This window comes from Lepisma saccharinum, chromosome 15 (assembly GCF_977018435.1).
Source record: "Lepisma saccharinum chromosome 15, izLepSacc3.1, whole genome shotgun sequence".
In the NCBI taxonomy this organism is placed as follows: Eukaryota; Metazoa; Arthropoda; class Insecta; order Zygentoma; family Lepismatidae; genus Lepisma; species Lepisma saccharinum.
Window position 1 is genome coordinate 76,580,968 of NC_139243.1, and position 27,567 is coordinate 76,608,534.

The 27,567-nt window shown below is 35.3% G+C and overlaps 1 long non-coding RNA gene across 1 annotated transcript in view; it reads right to left on the minus strand.

Moving 5' to 3' along the window:
• Nucleotides 1–297: 297 nt before the first annotated feature.
• The window catches only part of LOC145999512 (uncharacterized), a 93,198-nt gene continuing 65,928 nt past the window's right edge, over nt 298–27,567 (minus strand). The window contains exons 2-4 of the long non-coding RNA XR_014443408.1: nt 20,015–20,190; nt 5,256–5,401; nt 298–564 (exon numbers count right to left, since the gene is read on the minus strand). This is a non-coding gene — a long non-coding RNA (uncharacterized LOC145999512). The remainder of the gene's footprint in view (nt 565–5,255; nt 5,402–20,014; nt 20,191–27,567) is intronic.

Here is a 27,567-nt window from a genome sequence, read left to right on the forward strand (position 1 = left end):
ATTCATATATGTCATCTTACAAGTATTGTCGTCGCTGTGATTGGTGTCGAAGTGAAGCATTGCTGGTGTGTATATGATAAATTTCTCCACATCTGCTCCTTTAGAATCTTGGTTTTCCCTAATCTTCAAGAAGGACTGGAAATACTTGATCAGTGAGAAATCTCCCTTCTCCGAGAAGAGGAGATTTTGAAATAATATTTTGGATCCTACTCCCTCGTATTTAGCTTGGACACAACACATAATGCTTTGTGATTCTTCAAAAAGTTTAAAGACGACGTCGTCAAACTTCTTTGCAGATTTATCTTCAACCGAAAGATTGTATCGAACGTTCTGTCTCTTCATGGCTGAGGCCACGAACAATGCTGCTATCTTTACTTGATATCCTCCGCCTTTCTGAGCCCTGGGAAGTCCAATCAGCTTATTGAAACCATCTCTTCTCTTTTTGAGCCACGTCTGATCACCACTCTTATTGTCGTCCATTGTTTTCTATCTAAGAGGACATCCAAATATTTCAAATGCAATTTTGATGAGATTCTATGCGTCTTCTTTCTCCTGTCCTTTGTCCTGAAAAAATAAAACAATATTTTGAGAACTCAATAAGGAATCATTGTGATGTATATTAAGTAACTCTCAGTAGAAGCCACTTTTCAAGTTGGTCTGTTTCCTGTAGCGCACAACAAAATCGAGGATCTCAGATTCCAAACCTCAGTAAGGCTTGGCTCAATCTGTTTCCTTAATTCACCATTCATCTTCATCGATGCGATTCGCACGGATTTTGGAAAAGCTACAAATAATATATTTTATATTGGATGATGTTTTACAAGGTATGTGGTATAAAATTATTTTAATAGACATCCCTATACCAACGGAAGATAAAAATAACAATACACAAGATAATTGTTATGCTAAGGTAGAATAGATCTTAAATAAATTTTCCCAGCATGGTGTGAAACTTTTGTTAGGTGACTGTAATTGGTGAAGATGAGACATTTAAACACACTATTGGTAATGAAAGCCTTCATAAATTAAGTAATGATAATGCTATAAGATTAATTAATTTCTCAAGGTCAAAGAATTTAAATGTGTAAAGAACCAATTTTAAACATAAATATATCCATAAATATCCGTGGTCTTCTCCAGTTGGTAGAACTCATAATCATAAAGATCGTATTCTAATTGCTAAATGAAGGCATACTAGTCCATTGAACGTTCGATCACATAGAGGTGCTCACTGGTCCACGGACCATTACTTAGTAATTGCTAAATTAAGAGCAAGACACTTAGTTGTAAATCATAGCGATTAAAATCTAAAAGTTCTATAATTTAGTACAGTAAAATTTTTTGATGAATGAATTAGGGAAGATTATAAAATGAAACTTTGAAAGAGTTTTGATATTTTGCAGATATTTTAAATGATGATGAAAATATAAATGAAGCAGATGCAAATGAGAATTGAGAGCATACACGTAATGCAATAGACTCAGCAGCTATAGGAAGTACCAAGACAAAGTGAGGAGTGGTTTGATAATGATTGTTTGTAATCTAATAGAAATTAGAAATAAGGCTAGAATTAAGTGGTTTAAAAACTCTAATGATACAAGTTTAAACAATTATAATGGAATAGAAAGAGAAGTTAACCACACATCTAGAAGTAAAAAAAATATTACTTGAAATGCAAAATTAACGAAATTGAAACAAATTGAAAAAAATCGGAGATTTATGTGAAGGAGAAAATGATTTTAGTATGGGCTGACAACGTACAGTAAATTTAATAAAACATAAAAACGGTTAACTTTTTGACTGATCTAAGCTAAATTTTAAATACATGGAGGAACTACTTTAGTGAACTTTCAGAAGATCACGTAGGAGATAAATCAGAAGTAAATGAAGTACACACAGTAGATCCTATTGTTCCAGATCTTGACTTGACAGAAATAAAAAATGTTATTAAAAGGGGAAAGAGTATCAAAACATCTGGCATTGATTTAATACCAGCTGAGTTAATTAAATATGGTGGAAATTCGTTAATATGTCCAATTCATAAATTATTTGTCTAATATGGAATAAGGAAAAAAATCCTCAACAGTAAGAAAATCCATCCTTTGTTCTTATGTTTCAAAAAGGTGATAAAACGAAATGCAATAATCATCGTGGAATATCTCTCCTCTCAACATCACTTAAAATATCATCTACCATTATTTTATTTATTTAGACCAAACCCCTATGATAATGAAATTATAGGTGATTGTAAATGTGGATTTAAACGTAACCGATCAAATATACTAGATCAAATTTTTCGCATCGGACAGAGACTTGAGAAAAAGTGGGAATATGATGAACATGTCCATCAGGTATTCATTGACTTTATACAATTCATGATGGGTTAAGACAGGTAGATGTATTACCTTCATTGTTCTTTAATTGTGCCTTAGAATATGCTGTTAGGAAGGTAGAAGAAACTATTGAAGGTCTAAAATTAAATGGTCTGACTCAGTTCTTAGCATATGCAGATGATATAGACTTGTTATGGGATTATATAAATACAATTAAGAATAATGGTAAAATATTTTCCAAAGCAGCTAAACAGACAGTCTTAGACGTTAGCAAAGATAAAATTAAATATATGCTTACAGGATGAAACCAAGTAAGGTAGTAATCTAAATCTAATTATTGATGACAACCCATTTGAATGAGTTTCCAATTCAAGTACTTAGGAGTGATACTAACAATTGAAAATTATATTAAAGAGGAAATAAAAAGCAGGCTTTATTCAGGAAATGCTTGTTACTTTTCTCGTCATAAACTTTTATCTTATCATATAATATTTAAGAAATTAAAAGCTAAAATATACAAAACAGTAGTTTGCCTGTAGTATTATACGGATGCCCATTGCATTAAAAGATGAATGTAAATTAAGAGTATTTGAAAATAAAATCTTTATTAAAAAAATATTTGGACCTAAAGGGTGAGTGCAGAAGGTTTCATAATTAAGAACTACATAATTTGCATTCATGTCCAGATAATATTAGAATAATTAAACCAAGACGACTTAGGTGGGAAGGACCATTTGGCACGAATGGGAGTGGAAAGAGTTTGCAGGATTCTTTTTGTGAAACCTGATGGTAAGAAACTAGTGGTATGGCCCAAGAGTAAGATGAAGGGAGAACGTTAGATTGGACCTAAAGGAAATCTGTAAGGATGGAAAAGATGGACTTGATGTTGTCCACCCAGGATAGGGACAGATTGAAGACTTGTGTTCCTGCGGCCATACACTTAGGGTTTAAGAAGGATAGAGTTAGTTAGTTAGTTGGTTAAAATAACTAAATACAGACGGGCTGTGAATGCATGTATTTGAAATTAGGAAAACTTTTAACAAAAAATGTAATCTCTGAGCTAGATGTTGCACAATGTTCGAATAAATTGTAAGAATTTGCTTTTGAATTGCAAACCAGATTCCATTTATTGTTTGAAAACAACAACATTTTCCTGTTAATTTTAGTTCTTTTGTATGTACACTTCAATGATGAAAAGATTAGCATTGAAAAAATGACTAGTTTCATGGGTTTAAATCTTCCATAAAGCAACGATAGTACTTCCATTGGTTATTAGGCCTAGTCGTTGTCGCGCGTAAACTAGTGACATAGACAAGTCACAAGAAAATTAAAAAAGTTTCTAAAAATAGCGTTGGTCTACTTGATATAGCATCGAGTACCTCTCGCCTCGTAAATAAGAGGTTAGAGAGCACAGCTACATCAAAACCCGCAGGGTAGTGTGACAAACAATCACATGCTAAACAATAGAAAATCCATACAAAATACGTATAAATGTAGTTATTCTTAGTGATAATTTATAGATTATTTAAAATTTTTTTTTCCCATTATATTTGTGCATTACTCATACTGTTTATAACTTCAAAAGGTTGATGTTTCTTGTCTCAATTTCCTTAATATTATTCGGGCATGATAATTTTAAAGTCAACATATTATCTATTAAGTAATTTCAAACATTATTATTTCCCCTATCTGACAATAACCTCAGATTTAATCCAAGTTACTTACTTCCATGGAAATAATTAGTACACAATAATTGAAATGGAAATTAATAGACGGATTCCTTTGAACACTTGGAGTTGGTTATTATACTTAGTGCATTTCCAGCTCCAAATAGCCGTTGGGAATTCAAATATTTCTATAAATCGTAGTCGAAACGATATTACAATTACAGATTTGTACTTGATATGTGACCTTGAACGTAATGTATTGCCCAGGGCTGCTTTAGTTTTTATAACTCTTTGTAAACCACGCAATCTGAAATTCAATCGAGAATCAGATATTATAAATAAGTCTTATATGTATTCAATCTTTTCAATTTTGAAGTTACAAAATATTTTTAAAAATATGTTGAGTTTCTAGCCAATGATAAATTTTTGGATCTATCTTTGTTCCAATCTAACCCATTAACTGATAACAATTTATTGACCGAGTTAATATTTGTTTTAAGATTTCTAAGGTCGTCATTGGATACAATTTATTTATATAAGTATATATCATTGCCAAGCATTAAGTATTAATTACTATTCTTAATTCAGTTTCCTACGTCATTTATACAAGTAAAAAATAATGAGGGATCCAATGAATATCCCTGGGTAACAGCAGATTAGAAAATTCCTTCCTTAGAAAGTCTTCCATTAATCTGACAAATTGCCCATTTACGTTATCCTCAAGCAATTTACAGAATTGGGGGAAGTTAGGCTGTTCGAATGCTTGGTAAATCACTTCATGAAATTCTTTAGCAACATCAATTTGTGCAGCATATAGTTGATGGAGTGTATTAAAAATTTATGCATGTCTGTTCAGATATAATTTAACATTAACAAAACCTTGCTTATTATCTGCAAGAAGTTCCGATCACTTATATACGGGCAAATACAACAGAATGAAGCAAGCTGACTTTAGACAGGTCCCCGTGGCTTTTTCTCACAGGTTGCAATAATATTGAATGTGACGAAATGCTGAAAGTATAAAGGGTCTGTCCTGGATTTCTCGCCCTTGAATTCTCTATCGCCGCCCTTGACATTGGTTATTCTCATTGTTAATTTCCTCGTGTAAATATATAATGAAAAATGAAAAATTTCCACACGAGTGGATGGAGGTGTAGATGCACGTTTAGTGATTGATTTCAGTAAATTTTGTGCATTTTGTGCTTGTTACAATTGGACATATTACCAGAACAACGAAATTTGTAATTGTCATTACCTGGCATTATTGTATGAGTGGAAATCTGAAGCTATATCTGGCAACACCTGATGAATTCAGTGGAACCAGTTTCACATTCAGAGAAACCACAATCCCGTCCAGGAGTTCCTACGAAAGCGTCTTGGAACACGGTAACTTCAGGAATCCTAGAAAAACAGTATGATCTCTAATTACTAAATGTGGACAATCATGTCCTGTTCCACAAATATTACTTCGATTGCAATCAGGAGAGAAAAAATATTTGTTTGAATAAGTTGTTTCAATTTTATGTGACATCCAGTGACGGCATTGAGTAGTAGTATTTGTGGTATAACTAGGACGAGAAAAGAGGAGGTCTTGCTTGTACCAAAATTAGGCTAAGTTGCCTATAAAAAATTATGGCTTAAGTGTTCTTCTCTATCAAATTTAAGATTTTTGTACAAGAAAAGTTTTTGAGAAATGAGGATCTTCTCAAATTGATGTGGCTACACTTGAATTTGCCACCCACACTAATCCCACACCCACCCACCCACACCCACCCACACCCACCCACACCCAACCACACCCACCCACACCTATATATATTTACTTCCGGTCCACTTCTGGTTTATTAAATTTAGAATATTAATATGTTAACTCAAATATTTTAATAGCACACCAGGCTCAACTTGTTTATCTAATACTAGACACAATATTATATGCAAAAGTCTTCTAGAATTGCTCTGTGACTCTTTCATTTCTTACATCATAAACATATGATTTTTCACCTATAAGAATAACACTACATATGGTATCATCAGGGAGTGTTTCATGGAATTCACAGATAATTTTAATATTTGTCCTGTCATTAACCACAACTTGTTTTCTTTTTGAGGTGTTGATAACAAACATGGGTCTCTGTGCTTTGAATTCATCTGGTGAGTAATACATGTCAGTATTCCCAATTGTAACTCTTTTGAATGCTGTAAATGCCTCATATAATTTGAGGAAATCATCCTTGGACATGTTTAAATTATAACTTTCTCTAGGAAACACCTCATTTCTGCCATTTTTAAGATATATGTTTTTGATGTTGCAGTTATCAAATCTACTTGAACTTTTTTCCTGATTATTGTGTCTTCCAGTCTGAAACAGTACCACCACAAAATCTGGCATGTCATATTGTATACTGGAGAATGAGTTTGTAGCATCAAATTCATAATAGCTACCAGTGGCAGGCTTCTGTACACATTGATATGTATAAAATTGTAAAGGCACCTGTGGATTTTTTAGTATATCTGCTTTGTATTTAAGAGCATAACTGGCCTCATATTCAACTACTGGAATTCTTAGCTCCATAGTCTGAATAAGGCATTTGCCTTCATCAGGTAGGGTATTAGGCAGAGCGGCTCCAGTAGAGTTTAATGAACTGTACCTCATCAAAGCATTATTATCATTGGCAGCTCTTCTAAATGTAATTCTTAAACCACCCTTCCACATAATATCTTTGTAATCTGAGAAGAATCCAGGCAACAGGCGCATAGGAAACAGTACTGTGTGGTCCTTAGATAATATCTTATCACCAGCCTCAAATCCACCTATTTTGTAGTATGAGGTCTCGGTTTTAGATAATTTTAGTGTGGCCTAAGCAGTAGATGTAATACCAGGATAGTCTACTCTGTTTATAACAACACCATGTTTTCTAATCTCGATTTCAGAGAACAGATGTGGCACAAAATTGTCTACCAGTCTTATATTTGAGTTAGCCGGATAATCTGTACCATCGAGTTTTACAACATCAAATTTGATATATAGGTCTGCTCTGTGAGGGTGTATAAAGCCATCCCCTACATCAAGGTCAATCTCAATCTCTGTGTTGGCTTGATTTAAATTTGCAAAGGTCCTCCTGTTTCGGGGGAATGATTGTAGCTCATAACTCTCAATATTTTCCATTTTATTTATTTATTTATTTTATTTTATTTTTTATATTTGTATGTATTTTTATTTAAATATTAATTTCTATGATAGCAGTTGTTGTGGCTCCAGCAAAATCAACTAATTCTTCTTTATCATTAGTGACCATCAACTCAATGTAGTCGATTCTATTATGGCACACAGGAAAATATAATGTTGGCGATGGAGTATAGATGATCGGTTCCATAAATTCAGAGTTAGGTTTGAATGTTGCAATAATGCCAGTTTGTTTGTGAGTGCCTATGCCATTTGATTTGGTGATCATACCCTCGGCCACATTACAGTGAATATTCAAAGTTTCTATGGCTAGGAATTTATGTATATTAATAGCAGTGTGTTTAATAGCTGGTTCAAGTTTTGTGTTGTTTTCGAATCCTAATAACTCTCCTATAGTACCCAGATCTACTATTTCTGTAGCAGACACAATTTCTACTCTGTGAGTAACAGAATTTTGAGTTAATACTATACCTCTGGGTAATTGAGCATTTAGAGTAGACAGATTATACTGCCCTGGAGTGATGACAATATTTTGGTCACCAACTGCAATCTTGTTGTTGTGGTGTGTAATATTGGGGATCAAGTACATGGCATAAAATGTTCTGAGAGCTATTGTTTTGGGATATACTATATCATCATGTAAACTAATTTTCAATATTGAATTTTGGCTGGTAAGATGGAATACCCCCATGATGTTTTAGATACCACAAGGCTTTTTGAAAATTTTCAATCCATGGTTTATTTATTTGAGATAGATATCTAAGAACAGATAAACACAAATGTCCACAATTAACATCTTTGAAATTTTGAACACGGGTATTATTATAATAAAGATTAGTTGATTTTAGATATTTTACTAAATTCTCAGGTGGAACACCTCCAAATGAATCAAACACAAATGCCTCATCTTTTAAATATTTAAGATAACAGATCCAGTGAGTGCCCTGATTTTTGTACTTATCCAAATTAACTATGCCGCACTCTTTTTTGAGTGGTTGTTCTGGTAAAGAATCAGACATGTATACTCCTCTAAAATGTTTGATGTCCAGTGGTTTGATTAAAGCTTCAATATCTTGGTTGGTAAGCGGCTCTTGTTTTTTTTTTAACTTATTCATAACTTTCTTAACACCTTTGCCTTGTTTTTCCATAGCCATATTATGGCGCTTTTGTTCATCTAATTCTGCTTTATTCTTCTTGGCATCTATTACTGTTTTTGCTATGGCAGCTGATCCCCAGCCAAGCTACCCACGGCCCCCAATGCTGCTAAAATAGCTGGGATACTAAATATGAATCCACCTATATGTGATTTTTTTTTAGATTGCTGTAATTTTTTTAATTGTGGGGTACTAAGTAACGATTTCATACCATGTCCCTTGGCAAGACAAGAAATTTTTTTCTTGCGCTGCTTTTTGGTTAGAAGACTATCAATAGTTTTAAGAGATTTAAGACCTGCATAAGGTATCTGATACATAACACCCTTGGCCTTCATTTTTTTGGTTTATTATATACATATTCTGGGATTAACTAGTTCAATTAAATTATAGCTAATTTACTTAATTTATTACAACCCCCACCCCAATTTTTGTTTGGTGTTCATAGCTATGGTGGTCCCCAATGCTGCTATTCTCTCACCCAAAGAAGCATCTTTGCTTACAAATCCACCAAATGCAGCCTCTTCTAATTTTTTGTCTGCCACATGTCGCTTGTCAAGGTCAGTATGTGTGTTGTATGCTATGTCATGGTCTCTGCAAGCAGCATCTAGGGGATTAACACCAGGGTCACCTCTGTTTAATCTATGGTCTAGTTTGGTGCCTGGACCACAATACTGATAGCCTGGTATGTGTAGCTCAAATGGCAACTTATTTATAATATCATTAACCAACCCCCGACCCTCAGAGATATTCCAAAATTTAGGTGGTAGAGTATTAATAATTTTTATAAGATATCCAATACCGTTAGTGTCATTGACTATAAAATTAGACAATTTGGTGCTTATCATATCCATAATTCCAACTTTTTCATTGTAAAAATTGTGGTTACCGGCATTTTCTTCCCCAGCTATGACTAGCAATCTATCTACAAGTTTCCTGACATCGTCAACCCAGACAAATTCTTTACGCAAGGTGTTGTACTGTTTGATCCCACTACCTGTCTTGATCTGTGACCATATGGGTTTGATTAAATTGTTGTATTTTGCTCCACTGCTAGACTTGACTCTTTTTTGTGTGGGATCATTGTTCTGGTATAGAGCATCTGATTTTATTAATATTTCTTTGTAATGCTCATAGTCTTGATCTGTATAGCTGCCAGGTCTCTTCCTAGTCATCAGTTCCCACAATCCAGGTGTGCCAGGATACTTAACAAAACCACCTCTTTCTCCAAGATGAGATTCTGAATATACTATTAGATCATCTCCCATAAATGTTACCCTAAAATTGCCAATTCTATGTATGATGCTACCATCACGCTCTGTGTCAGCATATAAACCAAAAACCTCATCTTTGTTGGGTTGGCCGCGGTGGCTCAGTCGGTAACGCGTCTGACTACCATGCTAAAGGTCCCGGGTTCGATCCCCGGCCGGTTCAAATCCGGGAACTTTTCTAACGGTGAAAGCGGCCCCGGCGCCCACCCAGCGTCGAATAACATGGGTACCTGGGGGAAACCCTGGGGGGTAAAGGCGGTCAGGGGCGTGATGCTGATCACATCACCCCCACTCACGACCGGATCAAGAAAGTGTGGGGCGTTACCCCCACATCCCCTATACGCCTTCATGGCGTGGTGCTATGCACAGGGGGGCACTTTACCTTTTTTCATCTTTGTTGTCTTTAGGTGTGCTTAAATATTTTTGAGCAAGAAGACCCAATTCAATAGGATCCTGAGTAGCTTCAATTCTTCGAGGAGCAACAGGACTAGGTGTATGGATACTAGAAAGTGGGGTGATTGGATAATCTAATATGTTCCTAGCAGCTACCGGCACAAGCTCTGTGATTAAATTTTGATTTTGCTCTGTAACACTTTTGATATTTTTACCTAGTTCACTAATAGCATCAATAATAGGCTGTTCTGTGCGCTTGTGTTTTTCATAAATACCTCGGTTCTCTGGTTTCCATCCCTTAAATCTTTTTACAAGATAGTCTCTTAATTTAAGATCATCAATAATTGGTCTTTTCATGGTTATTTATATATGTTTCAATATCTAGAAAATTGTTTATTTTATTTCTATATTTAGCATTATTAGGTTTTCTTGTCATATCAATTGTGACAAGGTGTCCTGGTTCCAACACCTACTGCAAAACTTAGAAAAATTATTGTAACTCAAGTCGCCACCTACATATTCATCATGTATGTGTTTGAGGTTGGTATGGTCTTGATGAAACACACATATAAAATTGCTGTTGTCTCTTATCAATTGTTTTGGTATTTTAGAAAAAGTCTGTGCCAGGTAGAAGCAATCTATGTTTTTGTGTCGCCCCTGTGTAAAAAAAAATCTAACCTTGTTTTGGTTTTCCAATATAATATCATCAAATACAACAACAGAGTTATCGAGACAGTCATCGAGTGGCATAACATCTGATTCAAAACTGGCTATATCCAGTCCATCATATAGATTCATCAGTTGCTGATATTTTAATTGTTCTAAACTCTTAGAGAAGACATACAAGTGCCTGTTTTTCCAGTCTAACCAGTTGGGTGCCAATATAAAATTATCAATCATCATTGTAGTTTTACCACAAGCCGATGGCCCAACAATAAGGCATCTAATATTATCAGGTAGTAGATTGCCATTTTTCTTAGTCTGCTGTTCAGGATCTGGTAGTCTTTTTATAACATCCCAGGTGTTTATATTATCACTTTGTCTGCCTGGATCCAACTGTGTTCTGGGAGACCTAGCCATTTGACCAGTATTTTGTTGCCTTTTTTGCGAATAACTTTTTCTATAAGATATGTGTCCGGCTGTTTAGTTTTGTTATGTTCTTCTTCATAAAACCTGCCTTTGAGAATTTCTCCTCGGTGATCTTTTATTATATATGTGTTACGGGTCCCAGGTTTAACTTGAACCACTGTAAATAATTCAGTACTCCAGTTTCTTGTAAAACCTCTTTTGAATAAGTGCTTATATTTGCTAATTCTTACTTGATCACCAACTTTGTATTTAGCTTTTTTTGTTGTTGGTTGGTATCTAGGATAATAAACAGTACTGATCAATTTTTGCTCATCAGATGAAGTTACCTCAGAGAGTCTCATGTTAATTGTGGTGTGAACCGAGTTGTTATATCGATCTAGAAGTTCTGGTAGGATACTGAGCCATTTATAATTACCTTGAAGGGTAAATTGCTTATACATATGATTTTTTAGGGTTCTGTTGAATCTTTCTACAATAGATGCCTTGAGATCACTGTAACTCGAGTAATGTTTTATGACTGGTTTTTAATAAATTGTTGGAACACCAAATTATAGAATTCTTTGGCATTATCTGTTTGTAGATAGCGGGGTGATCTTCCACTCTGATTAATAATTGTCCTAAAAGCTTCTGTAACACATTTTCCAGTCTTAGATTTGAGTGGCAATGCCCAGGCAAATTTTGAAAATGTATCTATGACAGTAACTATATACTTGTATCCTTTGTTGACCTTGTCTAAATTTTTCAGCTGTCCCCCATGAGGTGCCATTTCAACTAAATCACACTGCCATAAATCATCTATGCCTTTTGTAACCACTGGCAGTCGCTTATAGTTACGTCTAGCTGGTTTGTGTAGTTCATTAACAATAGTTTGTCTAGACATGGTATGTAAATAAGAATATTGCAACTGTGGGGTGTTCAGCAGCAGATACTACAGGATTTTCTAAATATAATTTGTCTCCTATTTGTATTTTAAATTCCAGAGAACCGTCATCTTCAGCATAGGATGTTTCTAATGTATTGGGATCTGTAAAATCCTCTAACTCTATTTTGGTGATTTTTGGTTTGTTGTCAGCATTAGTTATTGATAAGGTAGGGTAGTAATGTGCCTGTGGTTGTAGCCAATATTTGATCTTGATTGGTCTAAGTGTGCCCCCAACAAAAAAACTGGTAATAAAATTGTGCAGGGGACAGCTTATACAGTTTACCACCTGGTGTAAATGGTGAATCATATTCTTTGTTAGGGATACTGTTTAATTCAAGAATTATTGTATGCTTAGGATTTTCGATTAGGCCAGTTATTTCTTTTTCTGCTGTAAGCAATCTACTTATTACAGATTCAAGATGCTCATTGATAGTCCTAACAATCTCATCGTGACCTGGTTTTATTCTTATGTCCACAGCACGTTTTTTGTATTGTTGCACAATTTCTTGAAGCTGGGTAGCAAAAACAGACAGAGCATTTCCTTGGTTGGATTCCATGCTTCGTAGATGTTGCTTGATATTAGCTACAATTTGCTGTAGATTTTCAACAACTGCCAATTTAGAACTTTGAGCAGTAAGATCATGGACTTGTCTTCTGATATCCTCAAACAAAGCATAAAGTTCATTAATATGTTGATTAGTTGGTAGAGCGGCCACTGTCTGAGTAAGCTGTTTGATCTCTGTCTGGATATTCTTGATATCTTCTGATTTTAGTATGCGATTTACTGCTCTCTTAATATTTTTAAGTTCCTGAGATGTAGGCAGATTGGCGACAGTATTCTGCAAAGATTCCAGGGCCAATTTCACAGTGTTTAATTCACTAGCGTCAGCCACACTACGCATAGCATCTTGGAGCAGGATTATGCCTGCTTGAGTAGGTGTCGATTGTTGTAAAATTTCAAGCTTTGTTTGGATATCATCGATCAAGTGATGAAAATGAGATAGCTCAGATTCGGTGTTGAGGTTTTCAAGTTTGGTTATTTGTTGCTGAACACTGACAAGGGTGTCTACAATACCAGGCAAGCGAGATTCTAGAGTTTCTTGTACATTTGTCAGATCACTTTGTACTGCTGCTATGGAACCCTCAAGGTGGGTTATGGTACTCTGAATTTTTCCAAAATCTTCATATGTCTCAAGTTGCAGCTTGATGTTAGCTACACTACGAGTTATAGCACTCAGAGCATCAGAAGATGGTAAGTTGTTCATAAAATTTTCAAGTGTCTCAATTTTTTCTTTAACCTCGGCAATGGCATTGTTCAAGGGGTCCAGATTAGGTATTTGTAGTGATTGAATCTGTTCTTTTAGAGTGGAAATTACTAGATCAAAATCTCCTTGTGATTTTATGCTATTGACAATTGTTTGGAACTGTGCCTGGACACTACCAATTTGCTCTTCTAGTTGCTGTTTTAATTGTTCAGAGTTGGTAGCCTGAGTTTTTAATTTGGCTTGAAGAGCCGCTACAGCCTCCTCTAAATTTTGAAAATTATCCAATGTTGCCAAATCAGTATATTTTTGAAGAAATAATTTAAGTTCTAAATCAATTTTAAGAAGAGGGTCCATGCATTGTGATTGTAAATTTGTAATTTCTAGTTGAAGACTGGCATTGAGTGTGGTTTGTAAAGCTTGTAAATCACTTCTTAATTTTTTAACTCTGACATCAAGCATCAGAATCTCATCACTGTGATCTTCGCGCCTTGTATGGCCAAATATATCATTAGGCATTTTTGTTTTTATTTTGTTTTAGTGGTTATTTATTATAAAATATCTAATTCTTAATTCTATAAAAAAAGGTATAAGTTTGTCATAATATCCCGGGACCTCAATATATAAACAATCACCTGCAGAAACAGTATATACAGTACCAGAAACCATGTTTGAGTGCTTAATTCTATAAATATTTCTCCCTACAGAAACCTTGACATCACCCTCGGGTGTTGTAATAAATTGTAATTGACCACCTACAGGTAATTGGTAATGATTTAAATTATTATTAAATATGTATAATGTTTTACCTGTTTTATCATCAACATCTGTAAGTATGCTATTCAAATGAATAATTAACAAACCACTTAATTTAGATTGTATATCAGGAGAGGGGGCTGGTGTCGGCAAGTCCATAATATCTTGTTTTTTAAAACCAAATAAGTTCATTGGCATGTTTTATTTATTTCAAATCATGCTCTGTAATTGGGCATTGATTACCACTTCTCAAGTCACAATGCCCCCACGGTAAAGTATGTATGCCACATGATAAAATACATCTCTTATTGTCATGTGGGTCCAGAGCCACTTTTCTTACAATATTTGTGGTCAACAAATGATCCACACTCTGGATTCTACATTCTGATGTTCTAATTAACCTATCTGATTTAAGACAATCTTCATAATCTTTAAATTCAAGCTTTTTATCTACAGTTACTCTACCAACGCCCTTGGCTTTTTTAGTAACACCACCACTACATGTTTTAAAACTATACATTTTGGCCCTTAACCCAGCAAATCCTACAATAACATCGCCAAGTGTCTCATCTTTTAACTTGCCAGGCACCTTTTTGTTGTGGGATTGAATTTTTGAATGTTCACTAGTATCAAAATATTTAAACAATTCAGGATGTGTTATATCTTCATAAACATCTTCTGTTTGAATATCAAGAATAAAACTATCTGTGTCCATGTACATCAATTTTATATTATTACCATAAAAAGGTTTCAACACATTATAATAGAGGTTTAGCATATGTAATTTCGCCAATTCTAATATCACAGCCCCTACATAAATAGGTTTATCAAACTTAATCTTTGTTTATTTCATATTAAAAAGTGCCATATTCTCATCATAAATTCTTCTGTAGTTAAAATTCGTTTTGCCACCAATTTTTTGCTCCGGCTGGGGTCGGTAACTAATTTAACATCACTATGCTTTCTGATATTTTCTATAGTTTTGCCATATACTGAATTGACCATTAATTTAAACAATGATTTATCAAATTGGCTTACTGCAGATGTTCGAAGCTCGGTGTTCGTATCAATATATGGTTTTAACCATCTTGAGTGCCTGAACCTCAAAATTTTCCCAACCTTAGTTACTTTAACACCATGACGCATCAAAAACTGAAGGTTTTTGTAATATATTACATAATCCTGTTTTGATTCCAAAGTCATCATCAATTTCTTTTGTTTAGAACCGGGTGAACACTTAACCTCAGAAATTGGGGGCAAATCAGAAAACTTATTGTGTAAATTATCTGGAATTGTCAAATCAACCTCTAAGAATAAACCATAGTGACTGTCATCAAAATCCTGAAGATCCTCAATATTAAAATCTTCGACCCATTCAAGCTCTGCATATGGTAATTTATCCATCATAGCATGACCATACAAGCTATTAGCATCCACATAAAGTATATAATTTGATGGCAGTGCTGGATCATAATCGGGAATATATTTGTTGTTAGCTCTAGCATATCTCTGAGAGCATTGTACCATGCCCCCACGTATACATTGTTCCATAAACAAATACATGTCCTGTTCCTGGATGAGATCCAATTGCATTTTAGTATTTAAAAACATGGCCGACCATGCTAGGCCTGGAGCACTATAGAAATAGATTGGATCCAGTTTATAATTTTTCATGGAAGATTTTCTAAATGCCTGAAGTATATCGGCTAAAAGAGTCACATCAAGTTTTAAATATGCATTATGATAATTACCAAGCGTCTGGCATTTTAAATTGTCCCACATTAGTTGAGCATGGTGATAATCTTCATCAGTGATTTCGGATGCTCTGAGTTTACTGTAGAATGCTTGTTTTGGTGGCAAAGCACACTCATCAAATTTAGAAAAATCTGTAACATAGTCATATGGGTATACCCCTTTTCGCCTAATTAATTTCAAGTCCTGATTTGGAAACGTGTCACAAGTAATTTTAAATTGATCATCAGATATTTGACTGGCCAGAGTAGCCAAGCTAGCCGACAAAATTCTGTATGAATCAAGAAATCTTAAGTGAAACGGAACACCATTAACTTTAATTATCTTGCTAATAGATATATATTTCTCATCATTTTCTGCTAAAATATTTAAATTCTGCTTGTCAAACCCCTCGTACCTAATCAAGTGATGAAAATCATAATTGGATGCACCATGGCAAAATATTGGGACAAATTTTGGTCTCTGGATCTTAATATTACAGTTATTACACAGAGCCATTAAGAATTTACCATCTGTATGTGAATGGTGTTTTACCTTGATATTTGTATTTGAAAATTTAAAATCACATATCGGACATTTTTCTGTATTATTGAAATTTTGAATTTGTTCTTCTGTTAAAGGCATCATAAGTTTTGATTTTAATAAGATATTAGATGCTATGTCATGGCACTCATTTTCTATTCTATGTGCAAATTCTTTGATAGCATTTGGTCCCATATATAAATATTCTTTACTAACAACACCATTCTGTACAACAACATAACAAAAACTAGAAGGTTCATGTAACTGGTATGATGTAATTGAAGATTCATCAGGATCTGGGTTGCAGAATGCAAGAGGTTTCAGGTTTGACTCAAAATCACAAACTATATATGCTGGGTGTTCCAACAAGGCTTCAAATTTTTTAAAATTGGCATTTTCATTTGGATTAGGCATCACCATATGAACAGGTTTATGTTTGCCACAATATTTTAAATGTTCAACCAATTTGTTTTTAGCAATTTCTGTATTCTCTTCACTAACCCCATTTATCATTTTTCTACCATCAAATACAGTTAAACATCTTCGGCACAACTTAAATATTGTTTTAGATTTGTCTAGTTGTTTTCTTACTAAAGCTTCAAGATTGCGTATTAGAGTGTAATGGTATGTGCCATCCCCTCAATTAAGAGTAAATCAATCGGAATAGCCAAATTATCATCAAGTGTACTAATTCTGAGAGGTTCTATCAAGCAATTCCCAGCACCATTAGAACAAATAAATACATTAATAGATAATTTTTTACCATTGATATCTCTGGCCTTTTTTTTCAAATTTATCAATATTTTGAACAGACATTGGATATTCTAAGCCCTCCATTGCATCATTAAAATCATTTTCATGTTGTTTATAATAACTTATTCTTTCTGGATGATCTAAAACTGGAAACAAAGCAGCTAAAATACACCACAGGAAGCATTTCTCATCATTATTTTTTAGGTTAACCACGGCTCTTCTGTTTTTAATATTAGCAGGTAATGGCAAATATGTAGAACCTTGTAGTGGGTTAAATTTAGAAATATTAATATATAACTTGTGTGGACTTCCACATAAACTCCATCCGGATTCTTTTGCAGCAAATTCAGAGTGTTTAATAATCAATTGCTCTATCAAACTACTTATTATTTTGTCTAAATTTCTATTTGAATAAACAACTACAGTTTCTGTTATGTGGGGGTGTGTAAATTTTGATCCATTTGGTTTCTTATATTGTGTAAATAATTTGAAAGATAATTTATAAGATCTATTTTGTTTATTTAGAATATTCTGCACATCAGAATTTATATTATTCAAAAAATTCTTAATATCACATTTTGGAGCTGATATAAAACGGTAATCCTTTAGTTGACTATTAAAACTACTATGAATAGGTGTATAGCGAAGCTGCTTTGCTGATCTAGTATTATTAGATGTTTCAAGTTTTCTTTTTAGACCAGATGAAGATGTAGATGGTTGTACATAACAAGTATTTTTATGTTTATATCAGAAATATTCCATGTTATATTTTATATGGCATTTTGGGCATATTGTTGTTAGTGTTCTGCATTTGTCGGGATTACAATTCTTTTGGTGCCTAGTCCAATTATGGCTAGATATATTTTTATTGCATTGATTACAATATTTTTGATTTGGCATTTCTATTATTAGTTATAAGATTTCTTGGGGTTTAAATTAAAACTCTATACTTAATATATAATATTAATTGGGTTTAATAATATGCTTTATATACTTAATATGTTAATATTTATTTTATTATTATATAAGATTTCTTGGGGTTTAAATTCAAACTCTATCTTTATTATAAAATATCAATTAAGTTTAGCAATATGTTTTGTGTACTTAGTGTATATATTTTTAGTGTGTGAGTATTTTTTATCCTAGGTTTATCATATACAATTTTTTGGGGTTCAAATCAAAATTCTGTACTTAATAAAACTATGACACATTGTCTAACTAAAGCCACTTGTGCGAAGGTGGAATAATTGGTTGGTTGGTTGATTTAGTATATTTTACTTCGCGTTTTGTGCCTCTTGGCTAATTTGCGAAGATAAGGATGAGTGATGAAAAAATGAAATTGATAAATAGACATTCACAAACAACCAAGCCCGACTGGGATTCGAACCCGGGACTCTTAGCGTCGCAGCACGAAGTGCTAACCGCTCGGCTAAAGAGTCCGGCGAAGGTAGAATAAATATTGATCTACGGAAGCACCGACTCCAGAATCACTGACCTAGCACCATTCTGCAAGAGCATAGAAAACATTGACCTAATGCCGTGTGTTATGTTTCGATCTTGTATATTGCCGTATCTACCAAACAAGAAAACTTGCCAACGCAAAACCAAGCCGCAACACTCAACAAACTGAGAATAGGCACGCGAAGCCAAGCATCGAGACTCAGCAAGTTGAAAATAGCCACGCAGAGCCAAGCAGCGGGACTCAACAAATTGAGAATAGGCACGCGAAGCCAAACAGAGCAATTCTAGAAGACTTTTGCATATTATATTGTGTTTAGTATTAGATAAACAAGTTGAGCCTGGTCCTGAATTAAAATATTTCAGTTAACATATTAATATTAATATGTAATAGTAATAGTTAAGATGAATTATCGTCAAAGTATACCGTTTTGGACTGTTTTAAGTATGTGTAATATTGGACTGTGCTTAAGTAAGTGTAGTGTCATGTATTTGCTTATACGTGTGTAAGGGCAAAAATATGTATGTGTGAGTGTGAGTGTGTGTGCCCGTATCTATAGGTTAGATTACCTTTCTTATATGTAATTTCTCTTTGTATTTTTTATTTCTCTGTAATTTTTTATATATTTTTTTCTTCCTTTTTTTCAATATTTTTATTATTTCATATTCAATTTTTCTGTAAACATGGTCAAGTGGAAGAAAAGGCTCCACAGCCTTAACTTCGCCATGTAAAAGAAGACGAAATAAATAAATAAATAAATATTCTAAATTTAAACCAAAAATAAACCAGAAATGGACCGAAAGTAAATATAAATGTGGGTGTAGGTGGGTGGGTGTGGGTGGGTGTGGGTGGCAAATTCAAGTGTAGCCACATCAATTTGAGAGGATCCTCATTTCTCAAAAACTTTTCTTGTACAAAAATCTTAAATTTGATAGAGAAGAACACTTAAGCAATAATTTTTTATAGGCAACTTAGCCTAATTTTGGTACAAGCAAGACCTCCTCTTTTCTCGTCCTAGTTATACCACAAATACTACTACTGCTTTGAAGCCCACTTAATTCAAAGCTGTGAGGTGTCTCTGAATTAAAGGACCCCTTCAAATAGTTGGCATCGTTCCTTAAGCGAACGTGCCGCAAACGTTAACCACGAAGAAAAGACCGTATTATATTTTAGAATATATCAATTGTGACTTTGGCACTTAGGAAATGTACCCCTCCCCTGGTCTGCTTCTTTAATTTTTACTGGCGTCGTCATTACGTGTCACAGCCACTACAAAAAATGATGAATCCATTAGTAATTCTAAAAGTTTATATATCCTCTAATAATGGAGTTCAAAATGTTTTTAGTAAACATATACTTATTTCCGTCATACATTTTTCTGTTGCAACTTGGCCACAAAACTTTTGGCTTACAACACATGGTTAAGGAATGGTTTGGAGGATTGCAAAAGTGGTCACAGAAGCATACATTTTAAGAGCAAATTCCAAAGCTACAACATACCTTTTAAGCTGGTTTTGTGATGTATTAGAGACAAATTAGTCGAATTGCTTCAAGATGGCTGACGAGAAACATATTTTCCTGTGTTGCAAGCTTCTCAAATTCTGCTGGTAATCTCTGCATAGCAAATGTCCAAATTACCCGGAAAGTAAGGAAATTCTGTCACTGCGTGAATTAAGCTAGAATTAAGAAAAATGAGAGAGAGTGAATGATTGAAAACAGAGTTTGTAAGACATAATAATAATTGAGACCAATATATGATACAATAATCATCTGTTATTTATTCCCTTACATGTTATGTGATATATTTTACTTTGGCAATGCTATTTTCCTCTTTTCCGATTCCGTTTACAACTGAAATATTAAGTTATAGAACGTAGTTCATTTTTATTTTTGAACAGACTTACTGCCTTACAATATTTAGGTCAGCTGACGAAGGCAATATAAAAAAAACTGTACAAATTATAATATTAACTATTGGCCTAACTCTAAGAGAATTGACAGGTATAACGATAACATTTTCATTTTATTACAGTATGCCATGCGATTTTCTACTACCAAACTAACTGTATGAGATCTTGTCTAGGTGATATGATTATAATCAGCCTGCAATGTTAATTGGGCACTATCTATTCTAGTGGTTTAAACTCTTCTTACTCTAACACTACATTTCGAGAGAGCACGTTTTCGCTCGTCTTCAGGTGAAATGTCTTCTTCCGGTGGTGGGAATTGAGCATAAGGCAGAAATGCGGATTTACTACTGTAAAAAATGGCCGTAACTTTACATTGATTACTCCGAAAAACTCACAGGTTATTCACCGTAGATTCATTCTACAGAATTTTCCCCGTAAATAACGTTCAAGGCAGTGAATCCAACATCTCTTTCACAAATACTGTATGCAATAAGAAATAAATGTATAAACACATTATTTAAATGTTATAAAACATTTATCTGTGTCGTGAATAGTTATGATTGATGCTAAAACGTATAAACGGGTTAATAAATACGCTCTTAAAAATTGCTACTCAATCTACAGTGGGTTGGTGCTGTTGGTGCTACTGCTGTGAAAGAAACAAATGCAACGCAATGTACGCCGAGAAGACGCCAGCCGAGGCAAGGCATGGCGGCCATACACCTTTAGAAGACAACAACCGTTAGTGTGTTCGGTGTTAGACTGTGAAATTATAAAAGTAAGTATTGAAGCCAAGGAGTATAGTGTATTCAAAACCTTCGCAATTCGAACGTAAGATATACATATATTTTACAAGGAGGGAAGTGAAAATTGCATGTGTAACTGAAAGTAATTCCTAATGCAGAAGCACGAATCGTGAAATACAATTCCCAACACCAGTTTAAATATTACCTCCATACAATAGAGCTTATTTATTTTAGGTCATAATTTTAATATTTTTCGTGTTCATGATAAGGGGCTACTTGCTCTTGTAAGCAATGTTTTATTATTATTATTATTTGTCCAGAAATGTCAGTATTTTATTGCAAAAGCAGTGTTGTAACGAGTTATGCAACCTGTTCACATTCAAAATTTGCATTACCCTTGTATTTTGTATATTGGGAAGCAACATATAAACGGAGTGACTATTTTCACCAGATGGGGAAGCTAACTTTTGAGCTATTTTCAACAGATTTTAAGCTGCATGTCAGAGTGTCTACGAAAATAACAAATCCAAAATTCGTGACTTTTTTCCCTTTTTCTTAGCATGTACTTAATATCATCCCCTACTTAGGAATGGTTGGAAATTAAGAAAAATAGATATTTTTATTCAATGAAAAACCTCTACCACATGGGTGGTTAAGATGAAAACTGAAGCTGTACTTTAACAAGAGATTTAGATTTGCTTTAATTATTAATGCTTCAGACTTCGTCCTCGATGGGGAATGGCCACATTACTTTAAAATATTTTACAAACCTTTACGCTGTAATACTTAACAAACGAATCGAAAAAAATTAACTACAACTCAAGGCAATTTTAGATTTCCAATTTTATCATAAACACCAGTAGAGGTACGTATATAACAATGTAAATTCACTGCAAAAATTCTTGACTTTTCCTTGGTAGACCTACTGTTGATTTCTTGACTGGTAGACATTATGCATGTGCATCATCTACAATCTGGCCTGGCCTGCTAAATGGATGTGTGTATTCTTTAATTGCTGATGTGTATGAAGCTTACATTGGTGTTCATTTGCTTTCATTGTTAGGTTAGGCAGGTCAGGTTTATGGCTATTAGCATTAAAATTACTTCTGTAAATACTTACCAACACCTTGTAACGTGCCTGCAGCTCGAAAACTCAAAACTGAAACTCGAAAAGTTCATGTGACGTACTCAACGTGCAACAGTACACACTATGTGAGTTTCGTGGCCTTGATGAATAGGTATGCTAAATGGAAACTATCACACTACGATCAATCCCATTTAGATGAACACTGAAATTATTTTAATTCAGCCCACAATTTCAATGTAACCCATTACCCTGGTAACGCTGGTCGCTGTGTCCGTTAACGAACAGGATTACATATCCACAGGCATACTAAGCAATAAAGTAAAAATTTGCATACATGTTCACTTCATTCAATTACATGAAATTCGTAGAGAAACAAGTAAGTTTCACCCAACTGAAATTGTATTTTTCAGTGATTGAAGTGCCAATTCACATCAGTTCACCCTATATGTGAAACTGAATAACTCGCATACTAATTACGGTTCAAGAAAACTGAATAGTAAACAACAATTCCCATTCCAATTGATAAAAATTTTGATTCACCATACAATTTTCTACTCTCTCTCCTGGACCTGACTCGCTTGTGTAAATATCAGCTGATGTACTGGAGACTGGGTCACAAGGAAAGTTACCCAAGGGAGGCTGTGTACATAGATCTATAGATTACGATCTGAACTTCAGTGAACTTCAGTGAACATAACCCTTTCCAAAACCAAATTCACATGCTTTAGATGCGACTCAAAATCCTTAGACTTTATGATGATGTCATCCACGTACACCACCACAAAGTCCAAGAAGGAACCCAACACTCTATTCATAACATCTACAAACACCGCAGTGCCGTTCACAGAACCAAATACCACCCTTTTGAACTGATACAATATACCCTCGAACGCAAAGGCTGTGAACTTGCGACTGTCAACATGCAAAGGCACCTGCCAATATGCGTTTCCCAAATCGAGTGAAGTAAAGAACTTACAGCCCAGGAATGACGTCAATAGATCGTTAACTTTCATAGGCGTAAGTTGCATCGGTCTCACGTGCTGATTTACTTTTTTCAAATCAACACATAGACGAATCCCTCCATGAGGTTTTGGGACTACTAACAGAGGCGATCTATGTTCCGAATCAGACAGTTCGATTATTCCCCATGCCAGCATTTGATTCAATTGTTCCCTTACTCTATCCCTGTATGAGTAAGGAATGGGATAATTCTTCGCAACGATTGGTGCATCAGTATCTAGTTCCATACGATGTACATATTCTTTGCACAAACCCGGAGTGTCAGAAAAGATTCGTTCAAAAACGCTTAACATTTCTATGAATCTTAACTTTGAATCAACTTCCAAACTTAGCAAATCTTCAATTTTAACTTTGAAATTTGAGTGCTCAACTACGGCAGTGTCAAGTTTTGATGAAACGTTAGTTATCGCCATATCCGGTGCTATGGTGTCTACGTCTTTGAGAGGAGTAAATTTCAAAAAAGTTCTACCGTTAGGAGTACTATAGAAAAATGCATCCTCATCAAAATTAAGTTCCCCTTGTATCCCGTAAATTACATCTAAGCACAACAAAACTGGTATATTTAAATTCTTAACCACAACAAATCGTACATAATAATCATAACCCCCCCAAATTGATCATTAACTCAACAATCCCTTCAACAGATTTTGATTTTGTACCCGAATAATCTATTAATTTAATTTTGGAAGCCGATTCCAACCTTGGCCTAGAGATCATGTATGAAATTGATTTCCACGCGTTGAATTCAAGCAGGCTCACCTCAGCGCCACTATCACAGAGGACGTCATAAGGTTTGCCTAAGATAGTTATCCTGATCAAAGCTGATGCATGTCGCTGAGAATCAGCATTAATTGGTATTCCTAAAGTCATTGAATCGTCGATATCACTCCCATCACCAACATCATTAATATGTACAAAAAATATAGCAGGATGTTTTATCTTGCCCACCCCTGCCCAACGGTAAGAGCTCCTCTCCGGTTTTCCGAACTTGGATATTCCCTGGGTGGTTCATCCATCGCATGGATCTCAGCTTCAACTATGATTTGAGAACCAGGTTCGGAAACCCCTTGTCCTATCTTTCTTAAAATTCCCCTTTTCCTAAGGAAATTGAGAACCTGAGACATTCCTTCTCTGTTCCAATGTACTCGATCAACTTTTCCCCACGAAGGATTTCCCAAATATTCTTCATAAACGTCATATCGAATTTCACCCGAGCTATCAAAAAACAAAGAAGAGATATCGTGTACTTTGACCTTTCTTGCATCATGAAACGAGGCTATGAAATCATTAATCCCTTTCCATTTGTGCCAGACATGGGAATTTTTGTTGCGCATTATACGTGCTATGGGAGGTAGGGTCAACCAATTGATCTCCTTAGTCCTTCCTTTCAACAATTCCAGCGTCTCCGACAAGTTGCGCTTTATAGTTTCTTCCGTCTGGAAGTTAATTATATCGTTCGTACCTATCATGACTATCACTGAGTCAGCCAATTTTGAGCACGACTTTAACCTGCCGTTTAATTGCTTGGTAGTTTGTCCACTGACTGTTAATCCTATCCTGCGATTTCCTTGTTCATCGAAATTGAGCTGATAATTATCAAACTTCTGAGCTACTCTGAGTAACATACTGTCGCCGATTAATTGTTTCCCTTCTAACAACGGTTGAATAGCACTTGACTGTTGTTCTGCATCCTTACTACTCTGAGGTAACGCAGACGCAACCCTATTAACTGGAGGTTTATTCATGCCTAAACCCACATCACCTCCTACGATGTGAGTTGGTCTCCGTTTCCCAACAAGGAATCTTCGGCTGAATCTCTATTGTACTGAAAACGTCGTTTCGATTTGGGACTGAAATTTGTGTCCTTTCTAACCCTAGTGGGTGAAGTCTTTAAAGTCTGAGCCCCTGGTTTACCCTTCACCTCAGAGCCCTGAGACGCGACGATCGTGACTTTGTTTACCCCAGCTTTAAAGCTTTTGCCCTTTTGAAGCGGAGCTAGATCTCGCTTCATGGGTAAATCCCTTAACGATTCAAAATTTTCTATAGCATGCGTGGCATCTGCAAATGACGAGATGTCTTGCATAACAAAGTGCTCTCTTAATTTATATGGCAAAAGTGAGCCTAATTGAGCAACAATATGAGACTCTTCCGCCTTAGGTTGTATTGAACGTAGCAACTTGAAGTTTTTAGAAAAATACTGTAATACACTTCCCTCAGAGGTTTTCTGGTAAGGAGAGTTCAAGATTTTGGCAAGACAAGTACTACGCCACCTAGAACTTTCGTAATGGCTTATGCATTCCAATTTAAATGCATCCTAAGAAACCAACTGAGCCTTTCTCTCTGAAAACCAGAGCTTCGCACTTTCAGTCAATAGTTTAGGAACATATTTAATGTAATGTGCTTTATCAATTCCATATAACTCCAAAAGTTCCTCTACCTTTTCCAGGAATTCGGTTGGAGTTACATTCGTGATCAAGCCATTGAATTTCGGGAACTTTACTAAATCCTGAGGCTTTATACTATATGCTTTCACAGGAGCAACACCATGAACAGCATTAAAATCAGATTGTTCCTTCTTCCCTTCATACACTCCCTTTGGATCATCATCTTTTTCCCCAAACCCACACATTTTAGATCTTCTGTGCCTGATTTTTAGGTAACCCTTCTTACTAGACGCTGAATTAACTCTCCAAGATTTCTCAGCATCAGTCGATGACTCTGCACTGGAAACACAATAGCCCGCAAATGGTTTCCGCATTATACCTGACTTGACATTCACTGCATCCGAATTGTCTGTGGAAGTGGCCTTATCCAAACGACCCACCCCAGTGAAATCAGTTACTGAGTGATCACGACTTTTACCCTTAACCGGTTTCTCTCCACTATTCTGCATTTCAAATATATTACGAGGGCTTGCACGCTCCCAGCTGGCCATAACCTTACTAACCCTATCCATTGAATTCTCGAGAGACTTTAGCGTTACCATAACTTCTGTTGGCAGAGTATTCCCAACCGAAGTCTCACACCCTAAGTGCTGAGAAGTAACATGCACAACCGGTTGAGAGGATGAAGGAGACTCCCTCTTTACCCCTACCACTTCACTATCACTGACCGATTTTCCTATTTGACAATCCTTAGAAACTCGCAGGGACTCCTGACTTCTACCTGAAATCTTAACCAACACCCTGTCTATAATTTGCCCTTCCAAAGATCTAATGTGACTTTCGTTATCCGTTCTAATTTGTTCCAACGATTTCTGCACACCCTGTAATTCCGAATCCAACCTACGTGCCAATTCATCACACTTCCTATCTAACCCTTCAGCTCTACTCATGCATTCTAATCTGTATTGAGAGACTGTCAAAGTGAGATCATGAAAACCCTCACTTGTTTTGACCACATCTTGTTGCAAGTCTAAGATGCATTTGCTAGTATCACTGAGGTCTGACTGAAGTTCCCCCACCAACCTACTGGTGTGAGCGGTAAGTTCAGACTTCAGCAATTGGTTACTGTCATTCAATTCTGACTTCAGCAACTCAGTACTTGCTTTCGACGCTTGGAACCGTTGATCATTCCTTTCATAACTTTGCTTGATGAACGCGAACAACGATTCCAACGTCACAGGTTCGTTTTCTGTTCCAATTTGTTTTATTATTAAATACAAAAAAAATTAAAATAATAATTTGCTTAATTCCTATGAAACTTTTAACACTGCCGTCTCATAATCTTAATGTAACGTGCCTGCAGCTCGAAAACTCAAAACTGAAACTCGAAAAGTTCATGTGACGTACTCAACGTGAAACAGTACACACTATGTGAGTTTCGTGGCCTTGATGAATAGGTATGCTAAATGGAAACTATCACACTACGATCAATCCCATTTAGATGAACACTGAAATTATATTAATTCAGCCCACAATTTCAATGTAACCCATTACTCTGGTAGCGCTGGTCGCTGTGTCCGTTAACGAACAGGATTACATATCAATAGAGTAGATAGTATTTGTATGTTCAAGCACAACTCTGATTTCTTGACCAAACGACCACAAAAACCTGAAAATCTCACTTTCTCTCCACGTTCCGCGCCTCATTTATTGCGCTGACGATGTTTCACGGCGCAGAAAAGCCGGTACGAGTAAATTCACTCTCTCATTCTTGAAGTACGAATGCACCTTATCGTAATTTTTTCCAAGTCCTGGCCAAATGTTTATATATCGTGACCTTTGTAAACCTCTCTCGGGGAAACGATGTGCAACACACACACACACGCGCGCGCGCGCATGCCTCTCA